The 16,534-nt window shown below is 37.9% G+C and overlaps 1 long non-coding RNA gene across 4 annotated transcripts; it reads right to left on the reverse strand.

Moving 5' to 3' along the window:
* Positions 312 to 13,347, reverse strand: LOC110267984. Of its 4 annotated transcripts, none has more exons than XR_002355975.1 (4): positions 13,218 to 13,347; positions 2,007 to 2,103; positions 1,069 to 1,735; positions 312 to 921 (listed from the first exon to the last, which is right to left on the reverse strand). It is a non-coding gene; the product is annotated as an uncharacterized LOC110267984 (long non-coding RNA). The 4 variants fall into 4 exon arrangements; XR_002355976.1 differs by lacking the exon at positions 13,218 to 13,347 and having other exon boundaries at positions 1,069 to 1,506; positions 1,617 to 1,735; positions 2,007 to 2,434; XR_002355977.1 differs by lacking the exon at positions 13,218 to 13,347 and having other exon boundaries at positions 1,069 to 1,340; positions 1,426 to 1,735; positions 2,007 to 2,434.

Genomic DNA, 16,534 nt, shown 5'->3' on the forward strand with positions numbered 1-16,534 from the left:
TAGTGGCTATTACTATTGCCGCCAAAACCCATTTTACCGGCAATTTATATGACCACTAAAAATAATTCTAAAATTGTGATATTATTCACTTTTAGTTGCCATTACTATTGCCGCTAAAATCTTAAAATTTTTTTTAATTATACTCACTCTTTTAGAAATAACCACCTATCATTTTTCTAAAATTTCAAATTATTTTTACCATTAATTATTATTATTATACATAATATAAATATACTAAAATTAATTACTACAAAATAAAATATTTCATTAAATTCAATTAAATATACACAAAGTTCTCTTGAAAAGTAATAAAGCATAATACAAATTTAAACAACACAAATACTACAAATCTATGTTACATCAATGATTAGCACATAGTTAATGATCAAAAGAAAACAAATAGAGCCTAGCACAGATGCAATACAATAATACAGCAGAAAGAATGAAGCAAAGTTCCCAATTGCTCAATTATATGAGACCATTTATGTATGGATTGCTTCGCTACAATTCGGCTCTTCAGCTTTGAACCAATTCTCTTTGCTTAATTAATTGAAAACCAGCTTAACAGAAATATTATAAAAAGGATAATAAAAATCACTGACTTTCTTTTTACTGTTAGTTTCTACTTCAATTCTGTCTAAGCAAAGAATCAGTAAGGTATTCTCAACTAGGAACATCTAAATAACTAATATTCAACCAGTCACCATGGTAACACAAAAGGATCAAAAGGCAACAATTAAAACTCACAGGTGGTAGGAGCTGCTCATTTAATCACCTCCATTGGTGATTGGATATGGTACAAGTCTTATGCCTTTGCACCCATGTCAGATTAACAATAAGGTCTTGCATTGCAGGTGCATTTTCATTCCATGAACACATTTTCAATAAGGATCGTTAGCCTCAAACTACTTGCGCTTGTACCTAAAAAAGAATTTGAATGAGATATTGAAAGCAAGTATAAATCAGGATGCAAAAAAACTACCAACGTTAAAAAGAAGTAAATACTTTATGACTCAACCAAGATGAAACTAATCAAATGTAAGATATGGGATTGATTTGAGTAAATACCTTGACTTGCTCTTGAACGAACTCTTGGATTTCTTTCCTGCTCCAGCACCTCTTCTTTCAACTATTTGTCCTTCATGTCAGCCTGGAATAGCTCCTGCATCTCCTGTGTCCTTGAAGACGACTTATGTGAAGGACGAGCAGTATTCTTTTTGTTCTTCTTCACGATCTTGCCTGAATCCATTGCCTTCTTGACAGCTTCACCGCTTTTGCTCGTTGATAAGCGACATCAACAAGCGAAAGTCCACCCTTTTCTTTCTTATTTGCCCCCTTAGCTTGCAGTTCATGTATTAAAGTTCAACAGAGGTTAAGGAATACATATTAAATTACAACCTTAAATGCAAACAAGGAAGTGCATACTTCTGGTTTGTCATCATCTCCTTCATCTTCCAACATCTCTCTAGCCGCTTCCATTATAGCTTTTCTTAGGGCTCTTTCTTCCTTGGACCCCAAAATAAGAAAAATTGAGAATTTGGGATGTAAAAATACAACACATTAGTTATTAATACAGTACAGTAGTTAAAATATGAGAACCATTAACAATCAAAAACCTCTCTTCTTCAAGTACTTCTGCAATTTGATCCTCTAATTGCTCAATTATATGAGACCATTTATGTATGAATTGCTCTGCTACAATTCACCTCTACAGATTTGAACCAGCTCTCTTTGCCTAATCAATTGAAAACCAACTTTAACAAAAATATTATAAAAAGGATAATAAAAATCACTGACTTTCTTTTTACTCTTTTAGTTTCTACTTCAATTCTGTCTAAGCAAAGAATCAGTAAGGTATTCAACTAGGAACATCTAAAAATAACTAGTATTAAAATCACGCATCAACTTGCATAACTATACTGTCCTAAAAGAAAAACAGGAAGAAATTATGAAACTAAGCTGAAAAGGGGAAGTAAAAAATTAACAATCATGGGAAAGAAACTCACAATTGCTTTTGGAAGTGACCGGTCATTATCAGTCACAAATGTGACGGCGCATCCTTCTCGGCCAGCTCTTGCTGTATGACCCACTCGATGAACATAGCTTCAGAATAAATGTATTGATTAAAGTTAACAAGAGACACAGAGAGAGAATAAAATGATGTTAAAGGCAAGACCATTAGACCAGCATGAGATATTGTAACAAGTAACAATTATTCCAAAAGTTGACTTAAACACGTGTGTAAAACCTTGATGCATGTTCTCAACACTTACATCCTTTCCCCTATAATAATGGAATCATAATTCCACATTAAATAAAATGAATACACATGCATGTTTGGCCTTTAGAAAGTAAGATGTTATAGTAAAATGACATTTCCCAAAGATCTAGAAAACTTCAATCTTGTTTATCACGTGACAGCACATAATTTTAACTAGAAATGATTCATCACATAAAATTATTCATATACTTCAGTACTTCACCCAATAGTTTGAAGTTTTCGAGAGAAATGATTTATCACATGCACCAACCATTTGTCCTAAAAGCTAACTGATGAGCGAATAATTTATACGCTTTTTGGCATTGTTTTTACATAGTTTTCAGTATGATTTAGTTAGTTTTTAGTATATTTTTATTAGTTTTTAATTAAAATTCACATTTCTGGACATTACTATGAGTTTGTGTATTTTTCTGTGATTTCAGGTATTTTCTGGCTGAAATTGAGGGACCTGAGCAAAAATCAGATTCAGAGGTTGAAGAAGGACTGCAGATGCTATTGGATTCTGACCTCCCTGCACTCAAAGTGGATTTTCTGGAGTTACAGAACTTCAAATGGTGCGCTTCTAATTGCGGTGGAAAGTAGACATCCAGGAATTTCCAGCAATATATAATAGTCTATACTTTGCCCGAGTTTAGATGACGCAAACTGGCATTTAACGCCAGTTCCATGTTGCAGTCTGGCGTTCAGCGCCAGAAACAAGTTGCAAAGTGGAGTTCAACGCCAGAAACACGTTACAAACTGGCGTTCAACTCCAAGAATGACCTCTCCACGTGTAAACTTCAAGCTCAGCCCAAGCACACACCAAGTGGACCCCGGAAGTGGATTTCTGCATCATTTACTCATTTCTACTTCTAAGATATTCATTCGCACTTCAACATGAATGTGATGATCGTGACACTCATCATCATTCCCTATGAACGTGTGCCTGACAACCACTTTTGTTCTACCTTCGATTGAATGAGTATCTCTTGGATTTCTTAATTAGAATCTTCGTGGTATAAGTTAGAACCCATGGATGGCCATTCTTGAGATCCGGAAAGTCTAAACCTTGTCTGTGGTATTCCGAGTAGGATCTGGAAAGGGATGGCTGTGACGAGCTTCAAACTCGCGAGTGCTGGGCGTAGTGACAGACGCAAAAGGATGGTGAATCCTATTCCAGTATGATCGAGAACCTCCAGATGATTAGCCATGCAGTGACAGCGCATCGGACCATTTTCACAGAGAGGACGGGATGTAGCCACTGACAACGGTGATACCCAATATACAGCTGATTGGATGAAGACAGCAGGAAAGCAGAGGTTTAGAGGAAAAAAAGCATCTCTATACGCTTATCTGAAATTCTCACCAATGAATTACATAAGTACCACTATCCTATTTTATATTTTATTTATCTTTTACTTATCATTTCATAAAATCAGTTGAATCCGCCTGACTAAGATTTACAAGGTGACCATAGCTTGCTTCAAGCCGACAATCTCCGTGGGATCGACCCTTACTCACGTAAGGTTTATTACTTGGACGACCCAGTGCACTTGCTGGTTAGTTGTACGAAGTTGTGAAAAAGAATTAAGAACATGAACGTGCGTATGTAGTTTTTAGCACCGTTACCAAGGAAGTAAAGATCACGATTTCGCACATCAAGTTTTTGGCACCGTTGCCGGGAATTGTTCGAGTTTGGACAACTGACGGTTCATCTTGTTGCTCAGATTAGGTAATTTTATTTTAATTTTAAGCTTTTTATTTCTTATTTTTGAAAATCCAAAAAAAATTAATATATAAAATCTTAAAAAAAAATATTTTGTGTTTCTTGTTTGAGTCTTGAGTCAATTTTTAAGTTTGGTGTCAATTGCATTTTTTTCTAAAAATTTATGCATTTTTCGAAAATTCATGCATTCATAGTGTTCTTCATGATCTTCAAGTTGTTCTTGGTAAGTCTTCTTGTTTGATCTTAATATTTCCTTGTTTTGTGTCTTTTCTTGTTTTTCATATGCATTTTCAATTTGTTAATGTCTCAAGAATAAAAATTTTTAAGTTTGGTGTCTTGCATTTTTTCTTTTCTTGAAAATTTTTCAAAAACAAGTTCTTGGTGTTCATCTTGACATTCAAAGTGTTCTTGGTGTTCATCTTGACATTCATAGTGTTCTTGCATGCATCACATGTTTTGATCCAAAATTTTCATGCATGGAGTCTTTTTGATGTTTTTCTCTTTCATCATTAAAAATTCAAAAATAAAAAAAATCTTTCCCTTTTTTCACTCATAAATTTTCGAAAATTTGAGTTGACTTTTTCAAAACTTTTTAAAATTTAGTTGTTTCTTATGAGTCAAATCAAATTTTCAATTTAAAAATCTTATCTTTTCAAAATCTTTTTCAAAAAATCAAATCTTTATCATTTTTCTTATTTATTTTCGAAAATTTTAAAAATATTTTTCAAAAATCTTTTTCTTAATTTTATCTCATAATTTTCGAAAATATTATCAACAATTAATGTTTTGATTCAAAAATTTCAACTTTGTTACTTGCTTGTTAAGAAAGATTCAAACTTTAAGTTCTAGAATCATATCTTGTGATTACTTGTGAGTCAAGTCATTAATTTTGATTTTAAAATTTCAAATCTTTTTCAAACAAATCTCTTTCAATCATATCTTTTCAAACTTTGATTTCAAAATCTTTTTCTAACTTCTTATCTTTTCAAATTTAATTTTCAAATCTTCTTAATATCTTTTCAATCATATCTTTTCATCATATCTTTTTAATCAATTTTCAAAATAAATTTCTATCATATCTTTTTAAATCTTATCTTTTTCAAAAATTTGATTTTAAAATATCTCTTCTAACTTTTTATCTTCTTATTTTTTTCAAAATTGAATTTCAAATCTTTTTCAACTAACTAATTGACTTTTTGTTTGTTTCTTATCTTTTTCAAAACTACCTAACTAAATCTCTCTCTCTAATTTTCGAAAATCCCTTCCCTCTTTTTCAAATTTCCTTTTTAATTAACTAATTGTTTTAATTTTTATTTTAATTAATTTTCGAAATTCTCTCACCTCTCATCTCCTTCTATTTATTTATTCATCTACTAACACTTCTCTTCCACCCAAAAATTCGAACCCCATCCTCCTCTCTGTGTTCGAGTTTTTCTCTTCCCCTTCTCATATTCTTCCCTTCTTCTACTCACATAAAGGAACCTCTCTCTACTGAGGCAAAGAGGATCCCTATTATTTTATGTTCCCTTCTTTTTCATATGAGCAGGAGCAAGGACAAGAACATTCTTGTTGAAGCAGATCCTGAACCTGAAAGGACTCTGAAGAGGAAGCTAAGGGAAGCTAAAGCACAACTCTCTGGAGAAAATCTGACAGAAATTTTTGAAAAAGAAGAAGATATGGCCGAAAATAATAATGCAAGGAAGATGCTTGGTGACTTTACGGCACCTAATTCCAATTTACATAGAAGAAGCATCTCAATCCCTGCCATTGGAGCAAACAATTTTGAGTTGAAACCTCAATTAGTTTCTCTGATGCAACAGAACTGCAAGTTTCATGGACTTCCATCTGAAGATCCCTTTCAGTTCTTAACTGAATTCTTGCAGATCTGTGATACTGTTAAGACCAATGGGGTTGATCCCGAGGTCTACAGGCTTATACTTTTCTCGTTTGCTGTAAGAGACAGAGCTAGAGTATGGTTGGACTCTCAACCTAAAGATAGCCTGAACTCTTGGGATAAGCTGGTCACGACTTTCTTAGCCAAATTCTTTCCTCCTCAAAATCTTAGCAAACTTAGAGTGAATGTTCAAACCTTCAGACAGAAAGAAGGTGAATCCCTCTATGAAGCTTGGGAGAGATACAAGCAACTGACCAAAAAGTGTCCTTCTGACATGCTTTCAGAATGGACCATCCTAGATATATTCTATGATGGTATGTCTGAATTAGCTAAGATGTCATTGAATACTTCTGCAGGTGGATCCATTCACCTAAAGAAAATGCCTGCAGAAGCTCAGGAACTCATTGACATGGTTGCAAGTAACCAGTTCATGTACACTTCTGAGAGGAATCCTGTAAGTAATGGGACGCCTCAGAGGAAGGGAGTTCTTGAAATTGATACTCTGAATGCCATATTGGTTCATAATAAAATATTGACTCAGCAAGTCAATCTGATTTCTCAGAGTCTGAATGGAATGCAAGCTACATCCAACAGTACTCAAGAGGCATCTTCTGAAGAAGAAGCTTATGATCCTGAGAACCCTGCAATAGCAGAGGTAAATTATATGGGTGAACCTTATGGAAACACCTATAACCCCTCATGGAGAAATCACCCAAATTTCTCATGGAAGGATCAACAAAAGCCTCAACAAGGCTTTAATAATGGTGGAAAAAATAGGTTTAACAATAGTAAACCTTTTCCATCATCCACTCAACAACAGACAGAGAATTCTGAGCAGAATCCATCTAGCTTAGCAAATTTAGTCTCTGATTTATCTAAGGCCACTCTGAGTTTCATGAATAAAATAAGGTCCTCCATTAGAAATTTGGAGGTACAAGTGGGCCAGCTGAGTAAGAAGATCACTGAAACCCCTCCTAGTACTCTCCCAAGCAATACAGAAGAGAATCCAAAGAGAGAGTACAAGGCCATTGATATAACAATCATGGCCGAACCTACAAGGGAGAAAGAGGACATGAATCCTAGTGAGGAAGACCTCCTGGGACGTCCAGTGATCAACAAAGAGTTTCCCTCTGAGGAACCAAAGGACTCTAAGGCTCACCTAGAGACCATAGAGATTCCAATGAACCTCCTTATGCTCTTCATGAGCTCTGATGAGTATTCTTCTTCTGAAGAGAATGAGGATGTTACTGAAGAGCAAGTTGCCAAGTACCTTGGTGCAATCATGAAGCTAAATGCCAAGTTATTTGGTAATGAGACTTGGGAAGATGAACATCCCTTGCTCATCAATGAACTGAGTGATCTGGATCAACTGACATTACCTCAGAAGAAACAAGATCCTGGAAAGTTCTTAATACCTTGTACTATAGGCACCATGACCTTTGAGAAGGCTCTATGTGACCTTGGGTCAGGGATAAACCTCATGCCACTCTCTGTAATGGAGAAACTGGGAATCCTTGAGGTACAAGCTGCCAATTTCTCATTAGAGATGGCAGCCAAATCTATGAAGATGGCTTATGGACTAGTAGAGGACGTGCTAGTAAGGGTTGAAGGCCTTTACATCCCTGCTGATTTCATAATCCTAGACACTGGGAAGGATGAGGATGAATCCATCATCCTTGGAAGACCCTTCCTAGCCACAGCAAGAGCTGTGATTGATGTAGACAGAGGAGAATTGATCCCTCAACTGAATAAGGACAACCTTGTGTTTAAAACTCAAGAATCTCCTTCTGTAACAATGGAAAGGAAGTATAGAAAGCTTCTCTCAGTACAGAGTCAACTAAAGCCCCCACAGTCAAACTCTAAGTTTGGTGTTGGGAGGCCTCAGCCAAACTCTAAGTTTGGTGTTGAACTCCCATATCCAAACTCCAAATTTGGTGTTCAGAGTCTATAAAATTGACCTGATCACCTGTGTGGCTCCATGAGAGCCCACTGTCAAGCTATTGACATTAAAGAAGCACTTGTTGGGAGGCAACCCAATTTTTATTTATCTAATTTTATTTTTATTTTTATTGTTCTTTCATGTTTTATTAGGTTCATGATCATGTGGAGTCACAAAATAAATACAAAAATTAAAAACAGAATCAAAAACAGCAGAAGAAAAATCACACCCTGGAGGAAGGACTTACTGGCGTTTAAACGCCAGTAAGGAGCATCTGGCTGGCGTTCAACGCCAGAACAGAGCATGGATCTGGCGTTGAACGCCAGAAACAAGCAACATCCTGGCGTTCAAACGCCAGGAATGCACCCTGAGAAGAGCTAGCCTGAACGCCAGAAACAAGCATAGAACTGGCGTTCAACGCCAGAAACATGCTGCATCTGGGCGTTGAATGCCCAGAACAAGCATCAATTCAGCGTTTAAACGCCAGAATTGCATGCAAAGGCGTTTTACATGCCTAATTGGTGTAGGGATGTAAATCCTTGACACCTCAGGATCTATGGACCCCACAGGATCATCTCAGCATCTGTGGACCCCACAGGATCCCCACCTACCTCCACTCATATTCTTCCCTCTTCTCAACATTCATCCTCTCTTCCCAATAAACACTCTTCCCCATAAACCCCACCTACCTTCAAAATTCAAAATCACTTTCCCACCCAAACCCCTCCCTCTCCTCCATATTTTCTCTTCTTCTTCTTCTTATTTTCTTTATTCTCTTGCTCGAGGGTGAGCAATATTCTAAGTTTGGTGTGGTAAAAGCATAAGCTTTTTGTTTTTCCATTACCATTGATGGCACCTAAGACCGGAGAAACCTCTAAAAAAGGAAAAGGGAAGACAAAAGCTTCCACCTCCGAGTTATAGGAGATGGAGAGATTTATCTCAAGGGTCTATAGCTCAGTGGTAGAACATTTGACTGCTAATCAAGAGATCCCTGAGATACCTCAGGGGATGCACTTTCCTCCATAGAATTTTTAGGAGCAAATCAACACCTCCCTAGGAGAACTAAGTTCCAACATGGGACAACTAAGGGTGGAACATCAAGGGCACTCCATCATCCTTCATGAAATTAGAGAAGATCAAAGAGCAATGAGGGAGGAGCAACAAAGACAAGGAAGAGACATAGAAGAGCTCAAGGACATCATTGGTTCCTTAAGAAGGAAACGCCACCATCACTAAGGTGGACTCATTCCTTGTTCTTAAATTTTCTGTTTTTCATCTTTTATGTTAAATGTTTATTTATGTTTTGTGTCTTATTACATGATCATTATTATCTAAGTGTCTATGCCTTAAAGTAGTGAATATGAATCCATCGCCTCTCTTAAATGAAAAATGTTTTAAAAACAAAAGAACAAGAAGTACCTGGTTTCGAATTCATCCTTGAAACTAGTTTAATTATTTTGATGTGGTGGCAACACTTTTTGTTTTCTGAATGTATGCTTGAACAGTGCATATGTCTTTTGAAGTTATTGTTTATGAATGTTAAATATGTTGGCTCTTGAAAGAATGATGAAAAGGAGAAATGTTATTTGATAATATGAAAAATCATAAAAATGATTCTTGAAGCAAGAAAAAGCAGTGAATACAAAAAGCTTGCAGAAAAAAAAAAGAGAAAGAGAAAGAAAAAGCAAGCAGAAAAAGCCAATAGCCCTTAAAACCAAAAGGTAAGAGTAATAAAAAGGATCCAAGGCTTTGAGCATCAGTGGATAGGAGGGCCTAAAGGAATAAAATCCTGGCCTAAGCGGCTAAACCAAGCTGTCCCTAACCACATGCTTGTGGCGTGAAGGTGTCAAGTGAAAACTTGAGACTGAGCGGTTAAAGTCAAGGTCCAAAGCAAAAAAAAAAAAGAGTGTGCTTAAGAACCCTAGACTAGTATATTTTTATTAGTTTTTAATTAAAATTCATATTTCTGGACTTTACTATGAGTTTGTATGTTTTTTTGTGATTTCAGGTATTTTCTGGCTGAAATTGAGGGACCTGAGCAAAAATCAGATTCAGAGGTTGAAGAAGGACTGCAAATGCTGTTGGATTCTGACCTCCCTGCACTCAAAGTGGATTTTCTAGAGCTACAAAACTCCAAATGGCGCGCTTCCAATTGTTTTGGAAATTCGACATCCAGGGCTTTCCATAAATATATAATAGTGCATACTTTTCCCGAGTTTAGATGACGCAAACTGGCGTTGAACGCCAGTTCTATGTTGTAGTCTGGCTTTCAGCACCAGAAACAAGTTGCAAAGTAGAGTTCAACGCCAGAAACACGTTACAAACTGGCGTTCAACTCTAAGAATGACCTCTCCACGTGTAAACTTCAAGCTCAGCCCAAGCACACACCAAGTGGGCCACGCTTCTAAGATATTCATTCGCACTTCAACATGAATGTGATGATCGTGACACTCATCATCATTCCCTATGAACGTGTGCCTGACAACCACTTTCGTTCTACCTTCGATTGAATGAGTATCTCTTGGATTTCTTAATCAGAATCTTCGTGGTATAAGTTAGAACACATGGATGGCCATTCTTGAGATCCGGAAAGTCTAAACCTTGTCTGTGGTATTCCGGGTAGGATCCGGAAAGGGATGGCTGTGACGAGTTTCAAACTCGCGAGTGCGGGGCGTAGTGACAGACGCAAAAGGATGGTGAATCCTATTCCAGTATGATCGAGAACCTCCAGATGATTAGCCATGCAGTGACAGCGCATCGGACCATTTTCACAGAGAGGACGGGATGTAGCCACTAACAACGGTGATGCTCAATATACAGCTTGCCATGGAAAGGAGTAGGATTGATTGGATGAAGACAGCAGGAAAGCAGAGGTTCAGAGGAACGAAAGCATCTCTATACGCTTATCTAAAATTCTCACCAATGAATTACATAAGTACCACTATCCTATTTTATATTTTATTTATCTTTTACTTATCAATTCATAAAATCAGTTGAATCCGCCTGACTGAGATTTACAAGGTGACCATAGCTTGCTTCAAGCTGACAATCTCCGTGGGATCGACCCTTACTCACGTAAGGTTTATTACTTAGACGACCCAGTGCACTTGCTGGTTAGTTGTACGAAGTTGTGAAACAGAATTAAGAACATGAACGTGCGTATGTAGTTTTTAGCGCCGTTACCAAGGAAGTAAAGATCACGATTTCGCACACCACTAACTTGTAAGAAGAAGCATATGAATGATTTTATATCTAATTACCAAGGTTGCGAGAACCGGACCGGTCATTAAACCGGTCGAGTAACTGGTTTAATGGTTTAATGGTTCAACTGGGGTCGAACCGTGGTTGAACCGGTTTAGTTAAATATACAGTAAAATTATAAAAAAAATTCAATATATAATAACAATAAACTGTTTTCTCAATAGCAGAAAATTTGATAACCAAACATTTGTTCCTTAGTCTTATTCATAAGACCATCTTAATTTTTAGATTCATTGAACAATACATTGGCACCGCAATTGATTGTTACAGCTTCCATATGCAGCAAGCATAAGGAGGAACTATTAAACGGAGGATGTCTCTGTCTCCAATAAAATCATGTCAAATATTATCACAGTTATCGTTTCTTTTAAACAAGAGAGGCAGCAAGAATTAAAAAGTAAATAAATAAAGTATTAGAAACTCGAATTCAGAAACTAATTTATGCTGGATGACGAAATTATCATGAGCCAACAACAATATTAGCCCCTTCCCAACCTAACCAGAGACTCCAAATTTTGATTAAGAAAATAAATAAAAATAATAATAAAATTTATTTATTCCCAATTGTAGCTATATGACAAACAGTACTTTCACATCTCAAAATTCAGAAATTACAGCAAAATTCATAATAATAAACCTCTGCCATTATAGCAAAATTCAGAATTATAGTCATTCAGAATCTAAAATTATATTAAAATTTTATTCAGCATTCAAAATCCCAAAATTGAAAAACCAGTACAACAGCCATTACATATAATTAACCAAATAATCCAAAATTGAATTACATACAGCAGCCATTACAAACAGAACTCTGCATCAATCCATATAACTAACCAAATAAAGAACTCTGTATCAATTGATATAGTTCATTAACAAAATTAAAAAAATTAGTTGAAAAAACCAGTACAACTCAAACGACCAGACGAGAGAACCTTCAGAGATGAGATGCCCAAACGTTGACAGAGAAGCTTACCAGATGAGCAGACGACGCGGACCACGGAAGCTTCGGAAATCAGATGCCCAAACGACCAGACGAAGCCGACGACGCCGCCCGTTGGAGGTCCTTCTGCCCGGTGACAGCAGCTCTGATGTGGTGTCGATTGTGGTAGACTGGGAGGGATGGTCGCGTTCGTTGGAGTTGGATGAACTGAAGGAGATTGGAACTTTGAAGTGAAATTAGGGTTGAGGTTTGGTGGCTGCTGAGTGACTCTCGTAGTTTGTATAAGGGGTAAGGTAATTGGGTTACGGGTCAGCTATGCGGGTAAGTGGGTTGGGCTCATTTTTCTTTTTTTTTTTCTTTTGTGCGTCAAAACGGCACCGTTTTCGGTCTTTAGTTAAAAACCGGTGCTGTTAAAAACCCGACCGGTTCGGCCGGTTCACCGGTTAACCACCGGTTCGACCGGTTTTTTTACCGGTTTTTTGCAGGACGGTTTTGAAGGTCAACCGGACCGGCCTGGTAACCGGTTTCCGGTTAACCTGGTTGAACCGGCTGGTCCGGTTCGGTTTTCAGAACATTGCTAATTACCATTACAACTATTATAATTATCCATGAGAAACTTATTGAATATGAAAAGACTTCAAACAAGTCAAAATTTACAACCATGAAGCATACCATGCTAGCTCTAACAATGGCATGTTCTCTCAGATTTTGCCATCAACACAGTTGAGACATCATCTGGAATTGACTTAGATAATGACATAAAGATTTGGAGAATTTTCCATCAAAACAATGACAAAATCAAAAGTAGTAACAAAGAACCAAAAAATAAGAATAAAAAATGCAGCACTCTCTTATCCAATCCAACCTTAATATCATTCCATACTCATCCCCAAGTTCATGAGTAAAGGGAAAGAACAAAAAATAAATTAAATAGATGATTCCAAGTACCAAAATCACTAAAGGACTCGTGAATGCAGAAAATCATATATCTTTGATCTAAGAAAACCCCGCAATTTCACTGAAGAGAATTAAGAATCTCAGCAAGACTTGACTCGTACCAAATTTGAGCACTGAAAGTTGAGTGTCCACAAACCAAATTGATGACTAAACATATAATACTTAAAAAAATATTAAGCATACAACAAATATAAATATTAAGCAAGCCTTACTGCCAATTTATTAATTTAAGAAACATACTTCATTATTGTTATGCATGATGCCGCCATGAGTCCCCTGTACCAAGAAAACAAACGTTGCATGCCAAGGGTAAGAAAATGAAGGAATGAACGAACGAAAGAAAGCTAATATATGGTGCGTACGTGAAGATCACTGGTGTTGCAAACTCTCCTAAGAGGAGCGTCGTTGTCGAACAACACAGCCAGGAGAGCAGAAAAGGGATTCTTGAAGGACTGCATTGCAGAGCAAGAAATAGGCCGTCCTTGAAGGGCTTTTGTCTTGTTAAGCTGATGGTCTATTGCTACCTCTGTTGTGTCTTGGAAGCATTTGTTCTTGGGTCTACCTCTTGTAACGACCCAACTCCCAGTATGCCATGGTCATACAAGAAGCTAAGTGTTACTAACTTATCCCTCTTAATTATTAACTATTATTTACTATATGAGTCTGTTCCTTGTTAGAGCCCCTTCCGCAGTCAAGCTATATCTACATGTGGCCGTTCGGAGAATCGCCGTGAGGCTCGTCCATCTCCTCATCCTGCTCTATCTCTATCTCAGGATCCTCCGCCTCCTCATCGTCCACAGCTGCAACTATGTCCTCAGATCCACCAGAAACACTGCTGTCACTATGTACAAAACCATTCGCAAGCACAGGTCCGTTCGCGTATATAGGAGCTACCCCACCGTCCGATAGTGCTGGCTCATCAGGCTGTGGAAAGTCGGGGATCGGCTCAGGGGGAAAATCCCACTCTGGTGGTATCACAGGTACGTAGTCATCAGCTAACTCAGGCTCATCAGGAATGATAGGCTCAGGTACCGCCTCATTCAAAGGTTGAGCTGGTATAGGGTGCTCGGGATTATCAGGAAAAGGATGTACAGGTGCGTCAGGATGTAACCAGACAAACACAAGTAGGAATGCAACAGAGAATAATGCACAGACAAGAATGATGCATGTCTAGTCCTAGTGTAGGTAATGAGCTCATTTGTCGGTTTCTACCCGCTCCCGACGTAACTCAGCATTACTAGCCGGATATATTACGAAAAATCGAATTAAAACTCCTAACCGATACGGTTCAAAAACTAGATTCCTCGTGATTGCATTATCGAGCTTGTCTCGAAAAAGGTTCTAACTTAAAGATGAAATAATGACAATGAGGATTGAGATACTTGATGATATATCAAAGGTTTTCCCCTCACTGATCTTCCGGAGAAATTCGTACTTTCAGAAAAGATCTCGCGTACTCGAAAACCGGGGTTGTTACATTCTACCCTCCTAACAGAAAATTTTGCCCTCAAAATTTCAGTTACCTGAAAATAAATGCGGGTAATCAGCTTTCATCTTATCTTCCAATTCCCAAGTGTGCTCTTTTTCTCCTCTTTGTCCCCAAGCTACTTTGACTAAGCGAACAGTCTTGCCTCTCAGCTGTTTATCGTTTCTTTCTACGATCTGAACTGGTGATGCTTGATATGTCAAATCGTTTCGTAACTGTACTGTCTCTGGTTGTAAAATATGACTCTCGTCGGGAATATATTTCTTAAGTTGCGAGACATGAAAAACATCATGAAGGTTTGACAAATATGGAGGAAGGGCTACTTGATAAGCTACTAGACCGACTCTTTTAAGTATTTGGAAAGGTCCTATGTATCGAGGGTTAAGCTTTTTAGTCTTAAGAGCTCTACCTATTCCAGTAGTCGGGGTTACTTTAAGAAAGACTTGGTCTCCCTCACTAAACTCTAAGGGTCTACGTCTATTATCGGCATAGCTCTTTTGACGGCTCTGTGCTGTCTGGATCTTCTGGCGAATCCCCTTTATCTTCTTAGTAGTTTCTTGCACTAAGTCTGGACCTAAGACACTGGCTTCTCCGTCATCATTCCAACACAATGGTGTCTGACATCTTCTTCCATAGAGAGCTTCATATGGTGCCATCCCGATACTTTGTTGGTAACTGTTGTTGTAGACGAACTCGACCAATGGCATATATCTATCCCAACTGCCTTGGTTATCCATTACACAAGATCTTAGCATGTCTTCCAATGTCTGGATTGTCCGCTCTGATTGTCCGTCTGTCTGAGGATGGTATGCTGTACTCATATGCAATTCTGTTCCCAATGCTTTCTGGAAAGCTCCCCAGAATCTGGAAGTAAACCTCGGATCTCGATCTGAAACAATTGATGAAAGTATTCCGTGCAATCGTACGATTTCTTGAATATATATCCGTGCCAGCCTTTCTAATGTATAGTCAACTCGAATCGGAAGGAAGTGCGCTGATTTTGTCAACCTGTCTACAATTACCCAAATGGCATTGTGTCCAGTTGAGGTCCTTGGCAATCCCGTGACAAAATCCATAGTGATCTGCTCCCACTTCCATTGTGGTATTTCTAAGGGTTGCAGGGTTCCTGACGGTTTCTGGTGTTCCACCTTCACCTTCTGACAGGTTAAACATTTTGAGACATAATCAGCTACCTCTTTCTTCAAGCCCGGCCACCAGAACATTTGTTTCAAATCCTGATACATCTTTGTTACTCCAGGATGCATAGAAAATCTACTTTGATGAGCTTCTACAAGAATTCTTTGCCGCAAATCTCCAGAGCTAGGCACACAAATTCTGTTCTTGTATCTCCAGAGGCTGCTACGATCTAGTCTTACAGCTTCTGGTTCTTCTACTTTCATCCGTCTCAGCATCGTCATCATTTCTGAATCCTGTGCTTGTGCTTGCTGAATCCTAATCTTAAAATCTGGTGTTATATGCAATTGGGCCAAACGGACTCCACTTGATGTCTCAGTCATAGCCAACTTAAGGTCCTCAAATTCTACGAGTAACTTTTCTTCCTTTATCATCATCCAAGAGATATTCAAATTCTTCCTGCTCAAAGCGTCTGCCACCACGTTCGCTTTTCCTGGGTGATAGCTTAACTTAAAATCATAGTCCTTCAGGAACTCCATCCACCTTCACTGTCGCATATTAAGATCCTTCTGGTCAAAGATATACTTTAAACTTTTGTGGTCAGAGAAAACTTCTAGCTGAGCGCCATACAAATAGTGTCTCCAGATCTTCAGAGCAAACACTACTGCAGCCAACTCCAAGTCATGCGTCGGATAATTTCGTTCATGAGGTCTCAGCTGCCGGGAAGCATAAGCCACCACATTTTTGTCTTGCATCAGCACACATCCAAGTCCTTTATGAGAAGCGTCACAATATACTTCAAAAGGTTTCTGTGGGTCGGGTAGTACTAATACAGGTGCAGTTGTTAACTTTTCCTTAAGCATCTTGAAACTCCTATCACACTCAGCCGTCCAAACGAACGGAACTTCCTTTCGTGTAAGGTAAGTTAGAGGTAAGC

The sequence above is a fragment of the Arachis ipaensis genome, chromosome B10, assembly GCF_000816755.2.
Source record: "Arachis ipaensis cultivar K30076 chromosome B10, Araip1.1, whole genome shotgun sequence".
Classification (NCBI taxonomy): Eukaryota; Viridiplantae; Streptophyta; class Magnoliopsida; order Fabales; family Fabaceae; genus Arachis; species Arachis ipaensis.